Source organism: Anticarsia gemmatalis, chromosome 9, assembly GCF_050436995.1.
Source record: "Anticarsia gemmatalis isolate Benzon Research Colony breed Stoneville strain chromosome 9, ilAntGemm2 primary, whole genome shotgun sequence".
NCBI lineage: Eukaryota > Metazoa > Arthropoda > Insecta > Lepidoptera > Erebidae > Anticarsia > Anticarsia gemmatalis.
The window spans coordinates 7,579,373-7,600,077 of record NC_134753.1 but is presented as its reverse complement, the minus strand read 5'-3'; the positions used below and the strand labels follow the sequence as shown (position 1 = coordinate 7,600,077).

Genomic DNA, 20,705 nt, shown 5'->3' with positions numbered 1-20,705 from the left:
AGATGTTTCAAATTAAATGTTTAATGCAAGCACTCGTTAGATGTTAAGGCTAAGCAAAATACCCAAGAGACAATGATTAAAATAATTTATTCAGGTCCTGTCTATACGAACTCTATTTATTACTGGCGTGCGCTGTTTAAATATCAATTTGTATTAAAGTACCTAAATATTTCAAAGGAGTTAAAGTTAATAAACAAAATTAAGCAATAAAATATAGCGATATAAATGTATTATATTGGTCGAGTTCTGTATTGTAATGAGTACGTAAAATGTCTATGTGGTTTCGTAGAGTTCGCGGTATATCTGATATTAACTAACTTCGAATCCCCGCAAAAGATTTAAGCTCGGGTTCAAAACTTTCTGCAAAGAGATTTGAGGTCTATCGTATCGAAAGGGCAAATCACGTATTTCAAATTGCTGGAATACCCGCCCAGCAGCCGAGTACCGGTTGTTATTACGTTCTTGTTTACTGTACAAACGATTTTAAACATTAATCAACTGTACTGCTATAATGCTGAGACTTGGAGTTATTAAAAGTAATAATAGATTTCCAATAATACAGCTTGTAGTTTGATCGATGAAGTAAAACATGATTGACTAACAAAGTACAAAAAGTCAGTTATCGAGAAGACGTTGATTGAACGACCGTGGAACTTGGATGAAATTGTCTGAAAAGAAATTTGAACTTTAGGTAAAAAGATAATTTGCGGTGAATATTTTTTTGCACTTTAATTTTCCAAGAAATTACGTGAAAGCGCTGATTCGTAATATTAATCTAAATCAGTAGGTGGGAGCACACCTGAGTGTTAGATATTCAAGAAAGCTTTTTCTTTTATGTACCAACTCAATATTAAGATTATTGACTTACACAGCAATCTTACAATGCTGAGTGAGCTCTTATTGAGTTCTAAAAGCTTTGATCCAAGGTTAAAACACTCTTAACTTGTAGTCGGTTGAGTTTAATCTCGTTTTAGAGCAGAGGATTTTAACTTAACGAGTCGACTTTATTCATAGTTCTTATTCTTCAGACAAAATGTATCATAACAAGTGAATGAAAATATGTAATATATTTTACCTTCAATCTGCATATAAGTTCATACAATGTTAACCATCTCCTTTCAGAGAACACTTACTCTATTCAGTAGTAGCGCAGGAACGCAAGCTCCATATAAAACGTGGACCATTTTAATGCCATTGTTATAGTTTGCAAGTGGAGTCATAACAGATGATCCCGATTTTATTGCAGTTCTGAATACTATGCTCTACCTTTTTACACGTACCTGTAAATCTGCTGGTTATTAGATGCTTGTGTGCTAGCCTACATTGTATACAGACAGCTTTTTGCTTAATATTGGACATTTGACGTTTTAGAGTTGTTACGAAATTAATATCAAATGATTAATGATTCTTATATAAAGGTTCTACGTTGTAAGTAATTAGATTTACGGGTTTCGAAGTCCGGTAAAGATCAACCCATCACTGCGTACAGCAACTGAGATTAATTGATTCTGAATTGATGTAGGGTTTCTTGTAATAATAACGCCTGCTTTTACATAATCGCAAATAGCATTCCTTTGATTGTTTTGTTATATAGCCAGCAGCCACATACATTTTCGTTAGTCTAACATTAGTGTAATAATGTTAAAAATCCTAAAAGTAAAGGAAAAAATATCTGAAAAGTTCGCGCCAAAAAGGGGACGAGTTATGTGACGGCCTGAATTCCTTTTACACTTACGTTAATATGTAGTAAAATGGAGAAAAGAAAACGAATACAGGAAGATAATCAGAAACAGGTGTCAAACCATCCTTTTATATTGGCCCCGACCGCGCTCGCCAACGGGTAGTCGTAAAAACTTACCACTTCATCGAGTGGCTTTCATGAATCGGGTTTGAATCGGACGAGCTCGGCGCGCTTCGTGCCGCCTCGGGCCCTTTGGGCGGGCGGAAATTCAGTCTTCGAACATAACGGCGCAGGGTACTCGTGTCTCTGTCGTGCAACAAATTTTAGTTAACATCGTTAAATAAACAATTATTGTTGTTACTTAAAATCGTAAGGAAGGTGACGGAAAGTATATGAAAAACTTAAAAATATTTTTTTAACTTTAGTTGCCTCGTGTGGATTGTGTTTGAAGTTATTTTTTACAAGTGCAATTGGATTGTGAACAAAATTGACTTAAGTACGTCGGGAATGATGTTAAGGCGGCCTACTAAAAGTATGACATTTATTAAGGTGAGAATAAGGTTTCGGAATTAAATTATTTTATTATAGCGACGTTCTTTAACATACTTTCTTTATGTTTGGAACATTATTACTTTGATTTATATACTTGAGTGGTTGGAAAAATATGAAAAATAAAAACGAATTCAAAAGTGATGAAAAGTGTTCCTTTATAGAAATTCGACACATTATTAATTTGGATGACAACAACAAGACTGATATAAAAGTTCTACAGATTGTAGAAATAATATTCTATACAATTATCGAGCGGCACTAGTACTTTTAACTCTGTTCTTCGACGATTTTCTTTCTTAATTAGTAGAGTCGTATAGCCGTATGTTTTAATTGAGAACGTAAAATATATTTAGAAAAAAGAGTTTGGTAGAGTCACAAAACTTCCTTTAATTATACGGCCTGGAGTATATTTTTGCATCTTTTGACCGTGTTTATATTGTGCTCTGCAAAAGAATACTACACAATGGCTATTTAATTAGCTACAGGCCAGAATAAAGGGGACCCGTCTGCTTATATTTTATTTGCAAGGTGGGTCTTACACAATTCGCTGGTATGTTGTTCATTAATCAACACAAGCGTTTTGTAAAGAAACAAAAATGCTGAAGCATGTAGGTCAAATTGAATTAGAGAGAAATAATATAAATCTCATTAGTAACATTTTTTAAACATTTAAAAAGTCTTTGTGTTGGTCGAAATCTTCGTACAATTTAGCGAAATGGTCTCGAATTTTGACGTTCCGTAATCATTAGCGTCAGTAAGTTGTTTAACAACTGCCATAATTCAGCATTTATCATCAATCTTCGGTTTTTCGAACTCGTCATAATTTAGCTATGGGCTTAACTTTACTCTAACATTTTTGTATTATTGGTGGATAGGAACATTTTGTTATTTTGAAATAACGGTTCACAGTGTAAGTTTTCTCTGCACTTCAAACAAATTTAGGTTAATTAGAAGTCTTACGACAATCATAAAATGCGAAAAATAAAATTTCGTATAAAAATGCTCATTGCATATTCGTGTTTTACTGCTAAGTTTACTTGGTAACTGAAATTGCTAGGTTATAGCAATAATCGTTTGTGTAGAGATATGCCTTTATTGCTCATACTTTTTTAATACACCGTGTTCAAACCTCGAGGAGTAGGAACGGTGCAGCGTGCTGCTTTTAATATATACGAGGTGCGAATTCCTTCACAATTTTAATATTAACAGACATGACACCTTAAACTTAAATATGTTAACTCCTTTTATTTCCTTATCTTGTTTGACATTCGGTCTTTATAATGTTTTACAATGTAACCTATTAATGAGATTATATTTTATAGTTTGGCACATAAAATGGATACTGTATATATTTTTTTGTTTGAACATATGCAATCGTCATAAAAGTTTAGATACGAGTTTAGTTGATGATAAAATGCATAGTCACGTACGGAGCTGCCATGATTTTAGTCAGTTAAACGAGTAGGAAAATAATACATGTGAATAATAAATAGGTCAAACCGAGTGGAGCTATTGTTGACATTACTATTGACGCATTTTGGAAATGAACATAACATTTATATCATTATAACTAATCGAGAGCGATATGAATATAAATAATGTCTGTGGTCCTCGTCTATTCAGTTTTATAATTATTTAGTGGTTTCATTATTTAGTGAGCAAATTAATAATAAAATCGTTTTGAACGAACCATGCAGTTGAAATAAATGATAGCACGTTGCGATTGGGGACGGTATCGTGAATAATACACAAAGTACTTTTTGAAACGGCTTCAATTACAAGAGATCGTCTTCTTGGTACTCAAAACGGTTGAATGTTAGTGAGTGGGGTTCACTGGTATCATAAAACTGGACAGTTTATGACTCTGGCGAGCGGCTGCGGGTTTGCATACCATGCATTTTTACTACTATTGAAGTTATACAAGTAACCGCTTTTATAAAAGCCTTAAAAAAGAGAATGCCACATTGCAAATGAGCGCGACAGAAAAACATCGCATTGTAAATGAGTGTTTGCGAACACGGACAGAAATAATTTCATGCTCGATTTAAAGTAACTGATTTTAATTGAATTTACAGATGGAAATGTGTGTCTCATGTACACAAGAGAAACGGTTCTCTCGGTATTCATATTTAAGTATTCTATTTCCTTTGTGAGCGTTAAAAACAGTGAATATTTCATTTAATTTTATACTCGTAGAAATAATCCTTCATTCCGCAAAAATGAACGTGAACGACACAAAATTATCGGTGTTGCTACATTACGAGTGCGTAAAAATAAAACACGATTAATAAACCCATCTTGCGCCGACAATAACACAATGGTAGGTATTACAACGAATTCGTCATTCGTAAATTATTGCCGTCAGAAGCACAATAGGCAATCGTTACTTACGTACCACGTCGACGTGTCAGGGTTCGTCCCTTCAATTATATCCGCGGCCTGTATTTATCGGCACGATTTATTTATCGAATTACGGCGCGACTACTATTTAATTAACGTGCGACAAATTTAGTAAATTGCTTGAATTAATATTTACAAACCGGAATGGGAACGAGATAAAGTTTGGTAACTAGCTACTGCCGGCCATTGTGCTAACTGTTTGATTGTGTTCTCCTGGCTCGTTTTATTGCAAAACGTTTTGTTTTGACGTCCTTTAGGTGAAGCTGTTTCCAGGTACGCCATTATTGCCAGCGATGAATTGTGTCAGCTACAAACTCAGGAATGTACAAATTAATATTGATTGAGATAGATTCATTAGAATTTGCAGAGTTCTAGATTATTCTACGAATTCTAGATTTTTCTAATATTTATTAAAAAATGAACGCAAATGGCCATTGTTGGTAGGGATGGCCTTTTTTAACTAAGAACTGTGAACATTTTAATTATCATTTACTAAAACTATAGGTTCTCGTAGTAATTCAACGGTATTCACTCATAATATGTAATCACTTAAAATTAGAAAAAAGACGAATGAGAGGTCTTGAATAAAACCCATATTTTTTTAATTTAAAACATTAATATGCATATTTTTTCTATTCTACTTTTTAATTAAAGTAAATACTTTTTGTAGCGCGAAAAACTATTACTATCGTCTAACAACACCCCGCTATCGAGATATTTTGTACGAAAATCGGCCACCGTTAATACTATTTTTTGCAGTACATTTTAATGTCAAACACCCTACACTCGATGTAGTGGGACAAGAGTTTTAGTAGAGAGACCGACTGTAGAGAATCTCGCTGCAGATCGTTTCATGTATTTGTTACTTAACATAATTTGACAGAAATAAATAGCTCATTCCACTCAGGTTTACTTTCATAAAGTGTATATAAATGTATATAATTTCTTATTGTTGTCTCAGTGCTAGTAGGCTGTATCTCAATGTCAGTGTTTGTTGTCGCATGATGGGCGCTCGACTGACAGCCAGACATTTCTCATATGTCCCTTTATAGCTCCATAAATATTGCTTGAGGATTTCATGTTTCTTTAAACAATGCTTACTAGTTTTAGTATCCTTTGACGAGAGGGGTTTTATGTGAATTCTTAAAAGTCATAAACGCGGTGAATAGTTTTTTTTAGATGTGATTGATTTTACATTTATCTATTATTTAATTCAATATCATTTGTAAACTGAAATGCAATCAATAAATTAATGATAATGTACCAGTTTGGCTAATATAAATAATAACTGATATTTTACAATACTTTAAGTATTTAACACACCGAGTTTCTAAATTACACTTAATTACAATCTGAAACATAAAGCAGGAGTTTTTTCGACAAAAATAAGCAGTTATTTTTTTAATATAGAAGGATCTCTGTAGTTTATTTATTTAGGCGCCTATTCTGGAGTTTCCCAAGTTCAATGCATTTATTTTATAGCGTAACTCAACCGACTTTGCAATACTGTAGCCATAGTAACCGATAAGTAACCTTAGATTGCCATGGTAACAACGTCGGGTAACGGGTAACGACCTATAAAATGGGCACGGTTTTTTTCAATTTATGATAAAATATTAAATTAAATGTAAAATCCGTGCCTTTTTGATGGGAAGCATTATAAAATTGGTTGATAGGAAGAATTTCGTTTCTTTTTTTTATATACGTTCATTTACGGGGAAAGTTCTCCTTCACAAGTCTGTATCTTCGGCCCTTTCGTACCAATCAGCCAGTTAGGTGTCTGAGTTGTCAATACAATAGTTTTCTTTTTTTTTTACTCAAGTGAGATAATTTTTAGCAGTAAAACAAAGTTGCCAATTATTTTGTGCCCTAAATATGTTAACAGAAATTACGCACGACTATTTATATTTATTAATAAAGCTATCAAATGGTTTTTTTAAGAGTTTACCATTTAATGTTTGTAACATTTTTACCGACTCTAATAATTAATTTTGTGAATACATTTTTAAAACAATATTTTTGATATTTTTTTCTTAAAACCCAGATTAAAAGTCGAAAATGTATCAAGAAGTTCCTTGCATTGGTTATGGTAACTGCAACTGCAACATATTTGTTTATATTTATTGATTTATTAACTTCATATACAAAAGTTGTATAATCTCTCTATCTATTTATAAAATAGAATACATTATTATAGAATCGGTGTATAGCTTCAGGCAAAATCGAGTTATCTAATTTGTTACCGTTTACATTTGATTTCACCAAAATTGGCCATCGGCAAGTGGGTCAATCGAACGAGAACAATATGAGTCCGGACTTTGCTGCACAGAAACTATTCACGTGATAAACTTCATTAATTTATAGAGTTTAAAATGCAGCCTTTTATATTTAGGAGCTATACATACATGTATACAATCAGATCTTCTTCGATAGACAGAGATCTGAGAGAAAAATGAATTGCTAAGTGTATTGCTAAGCGTAAATCTCGAGAGCAGCTGAACCGATTTCGCAAATTCTGTTTTTGTACTATTCCTTGAAGAAAGAAGAAGAAGAAAGTAAAATTTAGAAAATGCAACAAGAACTTAAATAAAGAAAAAAACAATCTATTGTTAGGCGATACGAAGTTCATCGGGTCAGCTAGTTATTCATATATTTAAATACTATCAAAAGGATACCTCTTGTAGCTATCACTTTGTTTTACACGCAAGGCCCGTGGTAAGAATAAATAACCGTTGTTTTGCTGAGCACTTTGCACACATATCAAAGACAGACAAACAATTCTTCGTGGATTACACAAAGTGCTATTTCGACTGAGGATCCAACGGCATACGGTCGTGTCGGTCGTACCATATACTGTGGCCAGGTGACCACTTCGGCTGTGCACCACACGTGTAGTCAAAGTGCAGTTTTACGACAGTCACGAGTAGTGTACGGAACCTGCTCTTTACCGAACGGAGAAGTCCCCTCTCAATTTGCTATAAAAGTCCGTGACGGTTGCTTAACCTTGTCGATCGATCAGTGCTGTTGCCACTTAACGACGCCCCATGAAGCAACTTACGTTTTAATACTGCATTAGAAATTGTGAACCACCGTCTAAGTTTAGAAGGAAATTCAATAAACGCGAGAAGTAAAAATAAATCCGTTTTAAAATTATATGAAATACTTTTGAAGCGAACACGAAATAGTTGTGAATCGAGGTATTCCGAGTAACTAGTTTGAAAATAGCCTAAAGTGGAATAGCTAGTTATCTGCCGGCACTTGGCCAGTTCGTTAGCCACTAAGGGGATTACCGCCGCCGCCCTGTACTCGACTCGACACGCATGACATGTTAGCACATACATTTATGTACCTACCGCGTTGCACTATTGTGGAAAAAACAATTCAAATACTGTCCTGTTAAATATTTTACGAACATTCAGTTGTACTGTTGTCATGTTATTTATGTCAATGGTACGTATTGGTTTAGTACAAAATGTTTATGTCGCATGTTGGGAGATACTCGTGAAAACAATCGTATTCACCTGCCGACGTTTTGAACAACATGACTTTTTTATTGGCAAATCGTCCAAAATCATTTGGAGAGTTTGGAACATGTTTCACTGAACGGTATAAACGAACGCACATACAGCCATAAATGGCTTCTCGTGCGAGGTGTATTTGTTAATGAGGATAACTATTATACACAGTATAAAACCCTGATATGACTACGATTGTGACGAAAATAACAACGAATATTGAGAAGTAGTTTACGTGAAGCTGCTATTTTTGTTCAAGACAATATCTGTGTTGAGAATAGCTGCAACGTAGACAATGCTACATCAACATAGTACTTTAGTTTCAGCTACTACAGATCGGATAGTATTCGTTCACGTGCCAACAATGTCGTTTCAGCGACGATTTCGGTCTGTACAATGTTCGACTTTCGGTCTAAACTGGAACACTCAAACAGCTGTTATCTTAGAGCTGTATCGTAATTGTTCTATATCGTTCAATCACATGCTAAGCTTGCCCCACTCGATATGAATAGATGGCCTTTCCAACTTTGAATAGATGACTGATTACAATCGTGGCCCTTTTTGCTTTTATATGACGTTAGGCTAAGCCCAAGGCCGGGTGAATAAAAGTAAAGAACTACCTAAGTCTCTGATGCTCGCACTTCTTCACGGTAGTGAATAATATGTTAGTTTATTCTGTAATATTATATTTACTGTCATTGTTACCTTGAGAAGACGAATGCGTCCAATGAAATAGGGGGCGAGCCTATTGCCGTTTAATGAGTTTGATGCCAAACGTTGCCAACAGAAACGCATTGGCATATACTAAAGTAAAAATAATCACTAAGTATACTTACATAAGGAAATATTTAATACTAAGAACCTACTTTGACTGCCAGTTGTCTACGTCGTAGCTGCATAATTAGCCTGGTATAGTAATTTATTCTAAAACTCTTGGCTCTGAGGTCTAATCTAAGGAAATTACTCGAAAGTTTGAATGTCATAAACTTACTATGAGTAAAATGTGGGATGAGATTATTTCATTCTTCAATTCCTTAAGCACCCAAGTGCGGTTTGTACGGCTCAAGTTATGTACTCAAAGTAGGGATTACATAGGAGGAAAATGACGAAGGTTTTTAATTAAGAATAACGATTTTAGTGTGTTTTTAGTATCGTCCAAGTTTGGTGGCAGTTGATGGTAATATTTTTATCATTTCTTCATATAATATACTAGCTGACCCGCGCAACTTCGCTTGCGTCACATAAGAGAGAATGGGTCAAAATTTACCCCGTTTTTGTAACATTTTTTACTGCTGCTCTGCTCCTATTGGTCGTAGCGTGATGATATATAGCCTATAACCTTCCTCGATAAATGGGCTATCTAACACTGAAAGATTTTCTCTAATCGGACCCGTAGTTCCTGAGATTAGCGCGTTCAAACAAACAAACAAACAAACAAACAAACAAACAAACAAACAAACAAACAAACTTTTCAGCTTTATAATATTAGTATAGATTAATAAGTAAAAAAGTAGGTACTTATTTCAATATATTAATTGTCAAAGTACGCTACTAATTATATTGGGTTTATAAAAGACCTTTTTATTTTTATTAAACCGTCTAATTCACTTCAGAAATGTTTCCGTATGACGCATATGGTGTACGTGTCTAACTCTCATGTGATATTGCGAAAGTTACGACTCCTATAGTGTTGGAGCGCGTTGTAACATAGGTGTAATTGTGACTAGTGTACACGATTACGCTTGTAGTGACAGCGGTGTTCTGGTTTTGTCTGCCCACGCCCTTACAACAGTTTACTTACCTTCTGTTTTAAGCACTAAAATGTAAAATAAAAGACTTTTTAGTCACAGGGATTGCAATCCTGCAAAGTGAAACGACGTTCCCGCGAGATCCGGCACATTAACAATACGGGACTCGTGCAACTCCTACCATGTCACAAAGAGCAGACGCTACAATTAATTAATTAATATCTAACTGAGATAGTTTCCTTACTTTATAATTTGATTAAACTTTAATTATTAGATTATTTCTGTTTAGTAATTTAGCTGCCTCTGTTTCCTCTAGTTGGGAAGCGAAACTCCGCGTGGTCGAAAACTATTCTGAAATGTAGTGAGCATTTGATACGTGACAATGTAGCGCGCTACAATTACCTAGTTTCAGTCGTCAACAACATCGACTACAGCTAATTGATTTCTCTCCTTAATTAAGTAGTCACTCCACTGACGACCGTCTTCTGTAATCTAATTACAGATACTTTCCTCAATTTTAATATTGTCATCATCTCGAAAATTAATGGATCTTAAGAAAATTACCGTTTCAAGTATACTGAGAGGGATCGCTCCCCATCTCTCTGTAGTTGCCGGAATTATAAATGTCTCGTTCGCTTTTTCTAGTTACTTGTAATTTGTTTAATATTTGCCTAGTTAGATTTTATAAACTTTCGTTTTTAAATTGTAATTAGTGTCTTAATTGGACTTGAAATACAATTCTGACGAGGGACTTATTTATAGACTTGGTAACTTTGAAATGTCATTGTTTGCGACGTTTTAGGGTTGCTTTGAACGAAATTAATAATGTAAAATACGGATAGTTATCACCTGCCCGGCGTCGTTTAGTGGGGCGTGTGGGCTGGTATTATCGTGGGGATAGACAGGCTATATTTTTTCAATTTCATCCCATCCGTCTTACAGCAGTCATCCTAAAACCTAGTACGGTAAAGTCACGTAACATCCATCTGGGAGAAGTAAGAATTGTTAGCTCATAACAAAACAAAATTATTAATGCGGTTGACCGTTTACATTTTGTATGACATCGACTCGGTTATATCGTTGCAACATATTTGTCTGCGGTAAAATGAAAGATAACAGAATAAAATGTTTATTTTGTTATTATACAAGATCGGTACGATAGCACTTAGTGTTTTATTTATGATCAAGTACAGAAGGCACGTGTAGAATATTTTTGGTTTTTGGTTAAACAATGTCCATTTAATGACTATTATTAAAGGGATATACGTTATTTAAAAATACTGTTATGTGAATAGAACCTTCGTCGTAAATACTTATTATTATTAGTTAGTAAATGGTAGTGTTTTATGATAGTTTGTATTAGTGGTAAAATAATAAATGATACTGGCTGACATCAAGACGGATAACTAAAGCGGGCACGGAATCCATATAAAAAGTGTCAAGATTACAATTCTACTTATGATATGAACCGGCAACTGATTTTAAAGGCCGTTTTCAATGAAATGCACTTACTACAGTTGAGTTTCTTTAAAAATATATTGCAGTCTAGCAAATAAAGTATCCCTACTAATATTATAACATGCGAAAGTAGCTCTATCTGCCTCTTCTTTATGGATAAGCCACTGCACCGATTTAGATATTTACAAATGTAGTTTAAGACCCGATAAATTACTTATAATATTTTTTTATCGGAAATTCTACGGAAACTATACGGGTAATAAGCTATTTAACTTAGGTCCACGCGAACGGAATCCACGGCAAGAGATAATACCGAATAAGTAACCATACCATTTTTAAGTATATTGTATAGTTAAAAATGGATTTTCAAAGCTCTTTTTATTATTTGATTCGTAAGTTGTTAATTGTATGGCAAACATATTTCTTATTTGTATTCTGTAATCTGTGTTTCTATATGAAAGGCAGAGTAATTCAATGTATCACTATACGTCATCAAAGTCTTTTAGCTCAAAGCGGTAGGTTCGCTTCAATTTAGCTCACAACTTAAAAGGTGAAAGCTGTGTCATATGAAATTAGGTCTAGCTTGAAGTATGAATATATTTTAACTAGAGAGAGCTTAAGATACTGTTTTCAAGTAAGCTTACATTGTGTAATATGAATTTATCTATTAACCATCTTTTATTTGAATAAACCAAATTCTGTCTGATATTGCCTCGTGTATTAAACGCATATCAAACATTTTCACATGACATACGAAACAATGCTATTCGATGTTCAATCTAACAAAACGTGACGTATTAAAAAAACATTGTATTGAAGTTTTCTAAATAATCTCTATAGCCTCAAAGCCAATTTTGCAAATACAAATATCATTTTTATTAATAACGATATCAATAACCGGAAGTACGGTAGTCGAGTTATAAGCGACGAGGCACGGAAGTGTTCATCACTAAACTATATGCACACGCGACAGAGCCCCAATTACCGTATTCGCTGTTCTGAATGTGACACAGAAAGAGTCTACCTCCATTTACAGAGCTGAGTTCCGGTTTCCACTGGATTTTTTCTAACGGAAAACCCAATTACACCTTTGTCTAACCCGGCAACTGAACCTCGGGAACGTTTGCGAGCGGGATTGGTAGCCACTATCAATAAAGTTTTTTGTAGAACTAGTTTAAAAATACATTTTTGCGAAGTATAAAGCCTATGGATGCGACCGACGCGTCGTACAAATAAATATCTATTTTTTACTACCAAAAATCATGGCGAATTTAGATAAAACCACTATTCGATATTACTAGGAAAAATTGCTATTGGATTTTTGGACCAACGTCTGGTTTAAGCATTGAAGTATAAATGTGAAAGCAATTTACATTTGAGTGACGATAATATAAACAGTAACCTAATTGTAATATGCGATATTCATGCCCGTTACTGTAATAACAATTTTAGAAAACGTCTGATAAATTTGGGTAAATGATTGTCATCTTTCAACCTATAACGGATATACAATATAAGATAGTGCTGATTTGCGTGAGAATTTTGTTTATAAAACGTCTATTCGTGGCATATTGTAGTTATCAAGTTTTTATCTACATCGTCCCCATCTGGCGCTACAAATGACGGCGGCCATCATTCGACCACTTTATACTTCGAGAACTAATAACAATAACGATAACACTAACTTTGTTGTTGAGCTCTGATAAAAATGAGAAAATTATATTAACGGATCGTTACGTAAACTAAAACTTCCGTCTAATTGGTTTGTTAACTGAGTGAAACGATCAAATATTAATTGAAACAGTTTTAACTCTCGTTCACTCAGCGAGGAAATAGTTTTAAATTTATGTAAAGCTTTGAATATTTTTTAAATGTGTCGCCGCTATTGTATCTTTTGTTGTGCAAACAGCGGTACTTAATCGAATGTCACTCATCGTAGTGAATGCTTGTCACTCGGTGTATCGATGTTGCGTTGTAATTCAGATCGGTATGACAGCCAACACCTATTGTTTAGGACTGCTAAAAGCTGGTGGATTTCCCACGGTATTCGGCAATAAAGCTAACGTAAGGCGCAACGTCCAGTTGTATATTTAAACAAGCAACTATGACCCCGATATGATACGTGGATCTGAAATAGACACGTAGTTCAATACTAAATGTTGTACACAACATAATAAATAACGACGAGTTTCTGGCAATTGGTTTTTGCAATTAAAGTATACAATAAAAAACCTCGGCTATCGTGTTTCGCTGTTTGTCCAGTATTTTGGCGATTATCCCTCAATGTATCATGTTCTCAGCCGTTTAGCTGTGGCTATACATCAAAGCCTAAATATGTCATCCGCTAAAGCATCACAACAAAGGCTATTGTGTGAACAAAGCCATTAGGATCGTCGTAACGCATGACAGATGTATTGGTGATTGCAGTAAGTTGATTACAATTCAAGGTTCTCCTCCCTCTCAGCACTCAAGAGGATGAAGCGATCTAGTTAGTTCTATTATTGGGTTAGAGTTAACACACTAGGCAAAGCAATTAGGTGGTGGTGGCGTCGTTAATATGACGATGTTACAGTTTACTATACATTTACCCGCTAACGTTTGTGTTTGGAGAATTATCAATTATCTCGTTACTCCAAACTAGGTATTGCTTACAAAGATTATTGGAAAAATAATGTCCATTCAGCGGTTATCCGTACAATGGACATATTTACACAATAATTGGCTATATAGTATATAATTTATCATCGTGTCTAATTCATTTAAATTATTTCACCAATTTAGGCATTAAAGTTGTATAAAACAGACAACCCGTGTTAGATTCACGTTCCAAATCTCAGCTTGGATTATAATATTCAACCGTGTCCAAATGTTAAAGAATCATTCACAACGTTCAGCTGTGTCTTGAACATAATATGAAACAAGCGTTCTCAGTGGGCTTTACTATGACAGAAACAACTGTTTAGATAGGACAAAAGCTCTAACTGGGCCACTTACGTCGCTCGTGCTGTTCTACTTACAGCTGTGTACGTTTCTCAGGGCTGCCAGATTTACCTTCTTCACCTCGAGTGAACTCCCAACACGACGGATAAAATCTAAAGATGCTAAAGTATTTTTCAATATTTAAAGACTTAGAAAACCTTTTTCGGATTTGAAATATACCTCAAGTACTCTCAAGTAAGTAGTAGTTGACGTAGAGCTTATAAAAGGCTTCTATTTTACACTAAAAAGACTGAGAAGTTTCTTATTTTTAAAATATGTCAAGAAATTCATATATTTTTATCCAGGCAGACGTTACTCGCGTGACCGGAACGGTTTGAAAATTCTCCTATATGTATGCAAGCATGTGGTGGAACCATAAAACTTAATGTTATTTATTTACACCGCGAACGCTCCGATGTGGAAATCTATAGCAGATATGGACTGTAAAACGTATCAGATGTACCTATTTCTTATAAATTTTATTATTGAGGAAATGCAGGAACTATGCTTGATTTCGGTATCCTTTTAATAAAAATAAGGTAAGAAGAAAAGCATAATGTCCACAGCTTGTACGGTAAAAAATAAATTCAGCCATCTTTCCCATATTCGGAAAATCATTAGTGTTGGTTGAAGGCAAATTACTTGGGTTCCATCTTTCAGTCAGTGGTGTGGGAAATAAAAGTTCTCACCACTGACCTATCACAGTAGTATTAAAAAAAATTTCACGGCGACACGTTACGGTACCTGAATTTTGACAGAATCATAAACTATATCCCGGGATATATAGGTGACTTTTTTGTATAAAAAAAACCACGCGGGTGAAGCAGAAGCTAGAAATAAAAATCCAATACAAACTCTCTTTGTCTGTAGGTTACGTTTTCAAGACTCAACTGGTACACAGATTCAGATAACATTTAGCGATAGTCTTTTACTAACTTCAAAAAAGAGCCGTTTGTCGTAATTTTTTATTTGGTGAACGATTCAAATGTTTTTTTTGAAAGGTACACTACCTAACAAAAAACCATTCCCATATATGTACTCCTTTTTAAATTTTACCGAGATTTGATTAGAGAGAAGTTCTTGAGATAAGTATAGGTATAATTTCAAATTCATATCTTCGTATAGATTGATGATATGGTTGTTTGGTACGTGATGCTAATAAAATGACATTTCACTTAGAAACAATTCTCTTCTGTAAGAATCATAAGCTAGTATTAATGCAATATTAAATCGTTTATTGTTACATATCGTAGATTTCGTGCTACAGTTTAACGTGTCCGGTAAAGGGAAGTAAACTGTATGAACCCGTAGACAATAAATACTACTGTTTATGTCTCCAACTCGAGTAAACAATACACCCACCTGTGAACAGTAAGTTAGCTCGCAAATATTGGGTTAGCTTTCAAAATGTCCATACATATAAATCTGTAATTCGGTCAAAATCGTATATTTGTAGATACAAATATACTATAAACATAGAGTTTCTATGATTTAGATATGTGTTTACATGGTATAAATGACTAGAGATACTTATATATAGATAGATAGATAGAGAAAATATTGAGCTAATTGTCAATCTATGTGAAGAAACAAAGGAAAATCAGTGTTGCAGTTCCAAAAACTTGGGTAATTGAAGAACAAGTAAAACCTAAAACCTACACACTAATTTGAAGTGAGTATCTAGCTTAACTCACCATTTATAGTCAAAGAAAACATACAAATCTATACCTATAATATCACGCCAGTTACACATAAAGGTGTAGGCAGACGTGTATGGAATAATCCCATTCTACCAACCATAATTTTAGTCCCATGTAAACGAGACGGCGCTATCATCAAATGAAACATTAACAAAAATTCTACACAAACACAGTAAAAGAATTCAACACATACATTTAATAAAGATATGAACCATAACACGAGTTAACGTGTCAAGCAAATTCCACGTAAAGGCGGCCGTTGTAGTAATTCCTGTAGAAATTAGGTTGTGAGTTGCTGTGACGGTCGTGCGTGACCAAGGCGACAGAATCTAAGTATTCATTGGTCACTGGTCACGCACGCCGCTACACTAATTTCGAATTCACATGAGCAATACATAAGTGAGGTTTATGCAAAAATAATTTCATGATTTTTGCTGCGATTAGCTTCGTTTATTTATTCTGTTTAACGCTTATTTTCTTATCTTTAGTAATAGATGGAGTTGTGGTAAAACATAAATTAAAAGCTTGGCTTATAGAATTACCTGGATAACATGATTTGGCGTGTTTAGGTTTTTATAAATATATTTTCTGAAACAATAAGCGTATTATCGTTAACAAAATTAATTTTACGTATATTTAAACAAAAGTTGGACTGGTTTCACAGGAACCTGCCAGTAAGTTGAATTGTAATAATGTTATTACAACTCGTATTTCCGTTTAAAAATTGACAGCAATATTTTGTAAAAAGGAAACATCATATCGGATCACTGATTCAAATCCCCGGTATTTGGTAGTTGTCTGCTTTCAACCGAGCACTTTTGTAGTTTTAAAATATCTGTTAGCGCAGAATTTCGTTGACCTGAATATAAAACGGCGAAACACCCATACGGATTATAGCTATGCTTTATGTATTTTTTTGCAGCTACTCTTAAAAATATCTTGCATTCTTACTCTTCTGATTTTTAATTTCAAACGTAAACAAAACTTTAGTTAGAAACTACAAAACGAAAGACGTAAAAATTTTTAGTCTTAATTCATAATATTCTTGAGTGCAAAAGAGTAAAAAAACCACTGCCTGAATTTGTTCCGTATTTACTGTAGCCCACAGCTTTCTTTGAAAGTGTACAGTATCGGTAAAATGTTGTCGTACGAGAATATAGAGGATAACAAGAAGCTTTATACAACATCTAACCAGTTTAAAGACTTAAATGTTTTATCTTTGCACGAAACAGAAATTCTTTTCGAAAAGAATTGTTATACTAAAATGATAAAAAGGCGTTCACGACACTGACTCTTTTAGGTAAGAACAGATGGATAGTACTAATTAGTTACATTATTTTAGTACAGAGCCCGGAATTGTCGATTGATCATTAAAAGAAGATAGACGTCGATTACTTTGGGATTTTGTTTCACAAATCTCAATGCGAATGTTATGTCGACAAGATTAAAGTAACTACAGACTTACAATACTTTGGTACATACATAGTGATTTACTACTCCAAAGATTTTTCCCAGAGCGGTCATAAAAGATGTAGTTCGTGGTCTCCAACAATTAAAGTTCAACAACAATACTCGGAGCTAACAATAAAAGCAAAGCAAAACGGCGGTACGATAAATTTATATTTACGACAGTTAAAATAGTTCAACGGATATGCCATAGTTTGATTTGTGCTTTCTTGTCAAGGGCTGGCATTGTTTCAAATATTGGAAAACGAATCACGTCCTCACTTCTGCGTGTGTAGAATTGTAATCTAGCGTTTTCAATATTTTTGTTGTAAAACGAATACCTATATATTGGCTATCGGCTATCGGATTGTTGGGGTATCCGCTTGTTTGTCCAATTAGACAACTTGTTATTTCTGATTGTTAGAGTATACATTTGATATAGTAATGTGTACCATTCTAAGCACCACACGTAAAATGAAACAAAAATTGACATATGTAGATTAGTGTGTTGACTGTGCCGTTAAGTTATTCGCACTCAATAAATAAATACAACAGTCTCTTTGAATCCTTTCAGATTTAATATTTATTGTTTCCGTCTTTACCTTACTTTACAAAGGCGAAGACTTATTAAATTATGCAATGTATTTGTTTTTAAGACATAGTTCTGATCAAATATTCACAAAGAATCCGGATTAAGAATTTGAAACAATTTTCTCGTTAAAGTAGGTTCATATTTTTTTAAAAGATTGTTATGTAAAATACTTGACACTCTGTCTCATTGTTGCGAGAGAAATCCTTTGGAAATTTGAATATTTTTGATGTTTTCTCGCACCTCCCTTCGTTTCTATGATTCTACTAAATTCTTAAAAAGTCACTTTTGTAAGACCGTTTTTCTCCGAATACTCATTGAATTAATACCGAGAGGTGTGAAAGCGTTTGCTTTATAAGCTCTTATTTATTTTATATTAAATTGGGTACCTACTATTCGTGATAAAATTATGAAGGAGGCCGGGAATGAATTAATCATGTCAAGTTACTCAAGAGGATCGCGTTTCTAACACTTACCTACAGAATAATAATGATCGGTACAAAATTTAAGCCAACAAATATTTTGTTGTAAGTTAAATGTCAAATTGATTGCACAATACGCGAAACTAAATAAAATATATCAATGTTCGTACTCGAGCTGTAGGTTTTATTGGCAAGTTGATTGAAATTGAATTTGCGGTGAACTTTTGATGCAGATTTCACATTCACGCGAAACATATATTTTTATAATTCTTTGTTACTGATGTATAGCGTGAATAGCTTTTACATGTAAGGATGAAATAACGGCAAAAAGATAGGTGACAGGAGTACAAGACAAGTAACAAAGGTGAACGTAGCAAAGAAATAGCTACGCCGTAGCACCTCTGCTACGAACCCTTCATCCATCATCTTTTATTTAAAACTTTTTAAAAGTATCATCGACGACCGAAGTGACCTTTTTAAAGCACGTCATCAATTTAACTGCTGCCTAAACTTATCCCAGTTAAAAGAAAAATAAAACGTAGCGGCAGGTTTTCTCGTAAAAATTATGAAAAAGTGATTGTGAAAAAGTTACAATATCAAAGCGGTTTCTATGATCTAGTTACTAAATTGTACAAAGTGTATAATACGAAGCGCATGGCACCAATTTAAAAGGAATTTCAGCAAAAGATTGCGTGGAAATTGGATTAAGTAACAAGCAACCTTTTGGGGTTTCAGCAAATCTCTTTGTAGTTTGTTAGTTGCGGGGAGCAGCCGCTGCGGTATACTTTTACTCTTATTGTGTTTGCTTACTGACTTTTTGGATATGCGCTTTTGAATCTTTAATATAATTGTATCTTGATTCTGTACCCGAGATATAGAACGATGTGGTTTGTTCTACAAACTTTTGTAATTATATTACAATTCGATCAATATAATACGTCATCGTTTTACAGTAGAGTGATTACGAAATAAACATTTCAATGTAGCCTGTGTCGGATTTGTACAGCGTTTGACATTTCGGCCCTGTTTTTGTTTGTTTGATTGTTTGTACTGCAGATTGTCGATAGTCATTCGATGTGAAATCCGTGATCCAGGTTCCTTTTCGCAGAAACCCAGTTCACAGAGGATTAACAGAATAGAGCTGTTGACCTGTTCGACGGTTTCAATTTGCCTACTGTTATTCCATCTGACATCTATCCATCACACATTTCTCAGGCCATCATTCTGATATGCTCCATGGTTTAACTTCTGTCAGATATTTCGGTATGGTTGTGATAAACTGGTACGCTAGATATAAGCTGAGATGAGAATTCGTACTGAAGTTACAAATGTGAAAGTCAGTTTGTTACACTAAAACCACTGAACCGCATTTGACAAAACTTAGCATGAAGATAGTTGGAAACATACAACCAAGTAACGGCTCCTCTTTCAAACCCTGAAGGTTTTTTTTACTTTCAAAATTACATGCGAGTGAAAACAACCGGGTCAGCTGGTATAAAGATATTTAAGTACTGGATCTTATACATTAAAATCCACTATCCAATTAGTTTGCTTATACTGTGCGTCAACCAAACGCGAATTAATACCTGTCCCCAACGTAAAAGCGGCAGATAAATAATGTTGTAACAAAAACAAACAGTTTCTTATAATTCTATTTCGGGTACCCGCGGTTTAAAGATGCACGCATGGTTAAATATGCAAACATATAACACAAAAGGTTTTGGTTCCTTTCTCGCATGTATCCAAGTTATTGGAAAAAGGAATATGTTTTGTGTTAAGGTAAACTGCTCGGAACTCGGTAGTATGTCAGCCACGTTTAGTCGGTATTCCGCGCTGTATTTACTAGTGTTTTATGCTCCACGATTTCTATTGAACCGGAAATATGACCTTGAGACACGACAAGGATTTTTTCTTGAACATAACAGTCATTTTAACCTGCACACTCCAGCTCTGTTCTACTTTATAAGTTGTTTTATATAGAACCGTCACAAATTATACGATATAATCTACTTCAAAAATCACTATCTATTAGCAAAATCGTTCAGTATATTTTAAATCTATCAGGAACAAACATACAGACGCGGTTATTGTTTAACGTTTATGTAGCAAATTGTGATTGTGTTTAAATACATTGAGGTCTTAATTGTGCCTTATAAATACGTAAATAAAAAAACATACATGTAAGTATCGTTTTTTGTAAGTTTCATTTAATTAA

At 34.2% G+C, this 20,705-nt stretch overlaps 1 protein-coding gene across 2 annotated transcripts in view; it reads left to right on the top strand.

The window, feature by feature from the left end:
• Nucleotides 1–1,963: 1,963 nt before the first annotated feature.
• Nucleotides 1,964–20,705, top strand: part of kek3 (leucine-rich repeat, immunoglobulin-like domain-containing kekkon 3 protein) — a 42,977-nt gene continuing 24,235 nt past the window's right edge. For both annotated transcript variants that reach the window (XM_076118584.1, XM_076118582.1), the window contains exon 1: nucleotides 1,964–2,230. The gene's annotated coding sequence lies outside the window, so the exon portion shown is untranslated. The remainder of the gene's footprint in view (nucleotides 2,231–20,705) is intronic.